Below are 5,240 nucleotides of genomic sequence, written 5' to 3'. Positions count from 1 at the left end.
CCAACATTAAACAAATCTTAATAAAACCTTTTACATGAAGCACGTTTGTGTTGTAAGAACGAACAGGGATACTTCAGATATAAGAAAGCTGACTCATTAGGTGGTTTTCTCATAAATAATTGTATGATTTACTGTTAATTCAACAGAATATATGGGAGCACTAGGGAATAGCAATATGACGGCGCAGTGGCTTCACTTCTATATCATCATCAGCAATCCAGTTCTCTGTTATAGATCAGTGGTGTAAACTTATAATAATGTATTACTACAGTCATGTGGACTTAACAGACACATGCACACAGCAGCCATAAAGTCTTCAAGACTCATCAGATTTTGCTTTTTGGACTTTCTGTTTTAAATTTCTCAATAAAGATTCTGAATTGAATTATTGAACTGAATTGAAAGCCTTTATTGTCATTGTATTTTTCTGCACACAATGAAATGAAAAAGAGCACTGCTCCTGACTGGTGTTAGAAAACAAACATATAACCACAGACAATAAATAAGACTATTGAGTCTACCTTGAGTAATCTGAGTGAAGTGTGCATTGACAGTCCTGTACATTGACCTCTACATTGATGTTTTTGCAATCACTTAATTCTAAACTGGTAAGCTCCTGGAAAGTTCAAGCAAGTGAAAGCATTCAAACAGTAAGTTTAAAACAGTGCTAATGCACAGAAAACCAGCAGATTTCATGAGAGATGGCGGATGACTCCAGATGTCAGTCAATTATTATTTTCAGCGTGTATTTGGCTTAAAAGCAAGAGTGTTTTATAATGGATGCCAGTACAATTTGCAATTTGCCAGTACAACACTCAAGTATCGCATGGGTCGGTTTCGGACTCACTTTAAGTAGACGTGTGTCCGAATCTCGTGAGAATTAGTACGTCCCCAGGTAATTCTCGACTACTCTTTTATGAATACTGAGGATTCGGACATTGTGAATGCGCAGCTAAGGGAAAGAACGGGAAAAAATGGTATGGTGGGGTCTGTCACGTTACTTTTAACCTGTTAACCCGCACCGGAAGGGCGTGTTTAGGCGTGTCTGTGCTATATTATTTGTTGAATACATCACTCCCTGCAAAAAATAAAATAAACCTATATAAACGTATCTGGACTTTTTTTTTTTTTGTATGCTGGTGTGATGATCCGTGTCTTAACTTACCCCGTTCAACATTCTCCATGTTGTCTGGTTGTGAATTGTCTGCTGTCTGGTTGTAAACTATGATACAATCATACAGTGCTGCAAAAACATGTTGCTGAAATTTTCTTTTTCATGTTTCCCATGTAAAATAGTTATTTTTTTTACAAACAAATGTACATTTACCAATTAAGATTATCACAAGGTTTATGGTTCCACTTGCACAGTGAAACCAAAAATCCCAGAACACTGAATGATTACAGCTACACAGGTTTCCAATAGTAGCGCAGATCCAACTACTATTTCTATAATTGTATTTTTATGCTCTCCTGTTACCTTTTAAGTTTTAAAACTGTCATCTTCTGGCATTGAATGAAATAACGTTCACCACCATATCAGTGGCCTAATAAACATTTTACAACCTACACTGATGTTATTCTCTGTCATCTGTTCTTTGACCATGTGTTGCACTGTACCTGGATGATACACGAAGATCAATGATACAAATGCATGGTCTATTTTGATGCATAACAAACACTCATGCAACATTATTTATAGGCTAAGTCATAAAGTTTCATAAACATATATAATCTTAATTAGGCTTTTTTTTCTACATAAACTGTTCCCTCCTGCTGGAATGACCTGCCCAACTCAATTCGAGCAGCTGAGTCCTTAGCCATCTTTTATTATTATTATTATATATTTGACCCTCTAACACTTGCACTCTCTATTCGTTTTCCAACTGCTTGTTTTCTTTAAAAAAAAAGGCCTCTAACTCTAGCTTTCTCTATTCTATCTACTTGTTTTCTTTTTGTTGTGTATGTATGTGTAAAGCCAAGCGTCTGCTAAATGACTAAATAAATAAAAAGGGCCTCTAAATATATAAAAAATAAAGTGGAATAAAGATTGGATTGTGGCCTTGATTAGCTTTTGATGAGATGTTTGTAAAATGTGTGTTGGTGTGAAAGTTTGATTTTATGTGAGACAGTGACATTTTGTTTTTAAAAATATGAATTCAATAGTGATTCACACTCAAAATCCAGGAAAATGTTAGTCATGGTGGATGCGATTAATAAGGTAAAGTTTTCTTGAATTTTGAGCATGAATCACTATTGAATCCTTGTTACAAACTAAAGAGATGTATGCACCAAAACAAGACAACATAGGAGACAAGAGAGTGTGATGTTAACGTCCTTGTAGAATATGCTGTATAAAATATTATACTTGAATATATTATATTATAAAATATTATATTTGAATATATATTTCAAATAAATACTGTTCTTCTGAACTTTCCATTCATCAAGGAATGCTGTCGCTGTATAATGGCACAGGATGTCTGACCTTTATATGCTACTCACAGTTATGCATCTACTTTTCTACAATGCAGCAACACCTTTGCAAAAATATACGAGCAGGTTTTCACACCTTAGCATTTTCCATTCTTTCTGTTAACCCACATAGTGACACCTGTTCTCGCTTTTTTGACAGGATGCCAGCCTAACCGTTTATACTCTTAGAAGTGGCGCTGACTTTTTGAATCCTCAAACAGTCAACCTCACTTCGCAAAGTTTCCATTCTCAAATTAAACTCATTAACTTCAATAAATTGTTTAACCCTTTTCATCAACCGTTTATTTATACGGTCATGTTGACGAATGATCCTCAGAAGTTCTCTTGCCATCAATAGCATATCTGTCGTTTCTTGTCTGGTCACTTCTTCTCTTCTTCTCCATTTCTGCTTTCTTTTTTGCGCTCCGATGATGTCTCTTCTGCATGGAGTCTAAAAGCAGATCATTAATAGGAATCTCTAATTTATCTTTTTGGTTCAGTCTTCGAATATGTGGGGTTTGACCGGGAAATTGAATAATTCCTATTTCACCCTCTCTTTCCATTTTCCGTGTCAAATCCTTTTGCAATTTCGGAACTCTATTTTCAGCACAGTCCATAATCACATACCCCATTCTTTCACTAGTCAACCATTTTTCAACATATACATCAAAAATATTTCCTTTTCTCCTGATTAAGGTAACTTCACGAAATTGACGTCTTTTTAGCTCATATTCATTGTTTTGATACTTATTGATGAACAATTGACTCTGTCCATCCTTTTCCACATATGTCTCCAGCACTTCGGATGAGAAGAAGACTTTCTCTAGCGAATCCGCTGTGAGTTTAATCACTTCCAGAAACGCTTCGAAAGTCATTCCAGCCTTCCGGCTGTCTTCCCTCACAATTACCGCAGCCATCTGTAGAAAAGGCGACAATCATCAAAGAAAGAAAGTCCAAATTGTCCTGTATTGACTATTTCTTCTTTTATATTACCTTCAGTACTAGTCTCTCTCATCTGTCTCAATTCAATAATTTGAAATACAATTCTCGGTGCTTTGCTTAGAAATTCTGGTCTATTATGTTGTCGTCCGGGAACACATAATTTTATCCACCAAGGTATAACATACATCCCATAATTGTCTGTTACTAACATCATTTCAGTAAAACCACATACTCTCAATTCCATCCTAATATCTACTCCAACTCTTACACTCATGGCATGAGCTAATTGCCATACAGAAACAAAACCTTTAAAACCATTTTGAATCACTGTTTCAGGATTATTCATACACATTGGCGTTGGCCATCGATTAATTCTAAATACACTTTCCCAGTGTGACTTTTACACTCGAAACAATATTGATCACCCCTGTGATGCCTCCATTTATATAAAATTTCGTCCTCCTCTTTGTCTTGTCTCATCTGTTCCACGCCTGAAAGAACCAGCTGTAAATCATGCAGATATGGAATCGGAATTAACTATGGCAATTTGTCCGAAGCATTTCCTGCACCTCTTGAGGGCTAGTTTCATTTTGTCCCACCTATTCATTAGTATGAGAATACCCAAGAACACTATGTTGTCATTACTCAGGAAGAATCCTAACATAAAAATAGCTAATGTCATAAGGCCAATCATAATCCACAAATTAGCCTCTTTTCCATATCGAAACATTAAAATTCCAATTAGATACAATGCACTAGTTACTATAATAACTAGTTCCCCCCAATAAACTATTTCATTCCTTTTTATCATCATACCAACAATATCCACGATCATTTTACTTAGGCTTGATAAGAACAGGATTAAGGCCCCTCTTGATTCCAGTAGATTCTGCCACCCTTCTGACACCATCATTAGGGAGCAGACTAAAATTATTCGACTTAGTTTCCTTATTAATACGATCCTAATGATCTGTATACAACTAAGAAGAATATGCCACCAGAGATTTCTGTTAACCCCTTGAATGGTCACCCAAATAATGAAAGCTAAAGTCTCCCCACCAACCTGAAGAAGGTCATCTGAAGAACCGGTAGAATTCTCATCAGGCTGGCCATGAGTCTCATTTGTTGACCTGCTTATCGAATCGTTGGATGCCATTATATCGTTATCAATTTCGATCTCTGTTGGACTTTTTTAGCAGCAAGTGGTTTAAATTAAAAAAAAAAAAAATTCTTTTCTTTTCTTTTCTTTTTTTTTGTTTGCACTTCCTCTGTCTCTACAGGGCCCCTTTCCTCCTTATCTTGTATTTTAACTCTGCCTATTTTAGCCTCAGGCCTGCTTTTTCCTCTTTCTGTTATAATCCGCGCTCTTTCTTCAGCGCTTAATTTGTTCCATTTTTCGGGGGTTATGTAATTTCCTTTTTCCCTATTACTATCATTTCGATTAGTTCTAGGTCTCGACTGATCCCTAAATCGCCTCTCACCCTGCGATGTATTTTTTGGACTGCTTCTTTCTGTCCTCTCTGGCCCCTTTTTCCATTTTTCGTCTGCTCTGCGCTCTGTGCGGGGGAAGGGTCTGCCTTCCCTCTCATGGCGGTTATATGGCCTTCTTTCGCGGCTTGACCGCCTGGGCGGGTCCTTCTGCCGCGGTGGTTTATTATTCGATTTTTCCCTGTCTGTCTGAATTATTTCAGTTTTCCTGTCATAACGAATTAAAGCCTTCTCTAATTCTTCTGGGGAAGTCTCGGCACCATAAAGGAGAAATTATTTTGCCCCCACCAGAGCATTTCTTTTTACTCCCTGAAAAATATGTTTCAAGATCCCCTCGA

Source organism: Sinocyclocheilus grahami, unplaced genomic scaffold, assembly GCF_001515645.1.
Source record: "Sinocyclocheilus grahami isolate Dianchi unplaced genomic scaffold, SAMN03320097.WGS_v1.1 scaffold2955.1, whole genome shotgun sequence".
Lineage (NCBI taxonomy): Eukaryota > Metazoa > Chordata > Actinopteri > Cypriniformes > Cyprinidae > Sinocyclocheilus > Sinocyclocheilus grahami.
This window is presented reverse-complemented; position numbering follows the sequence as displayed.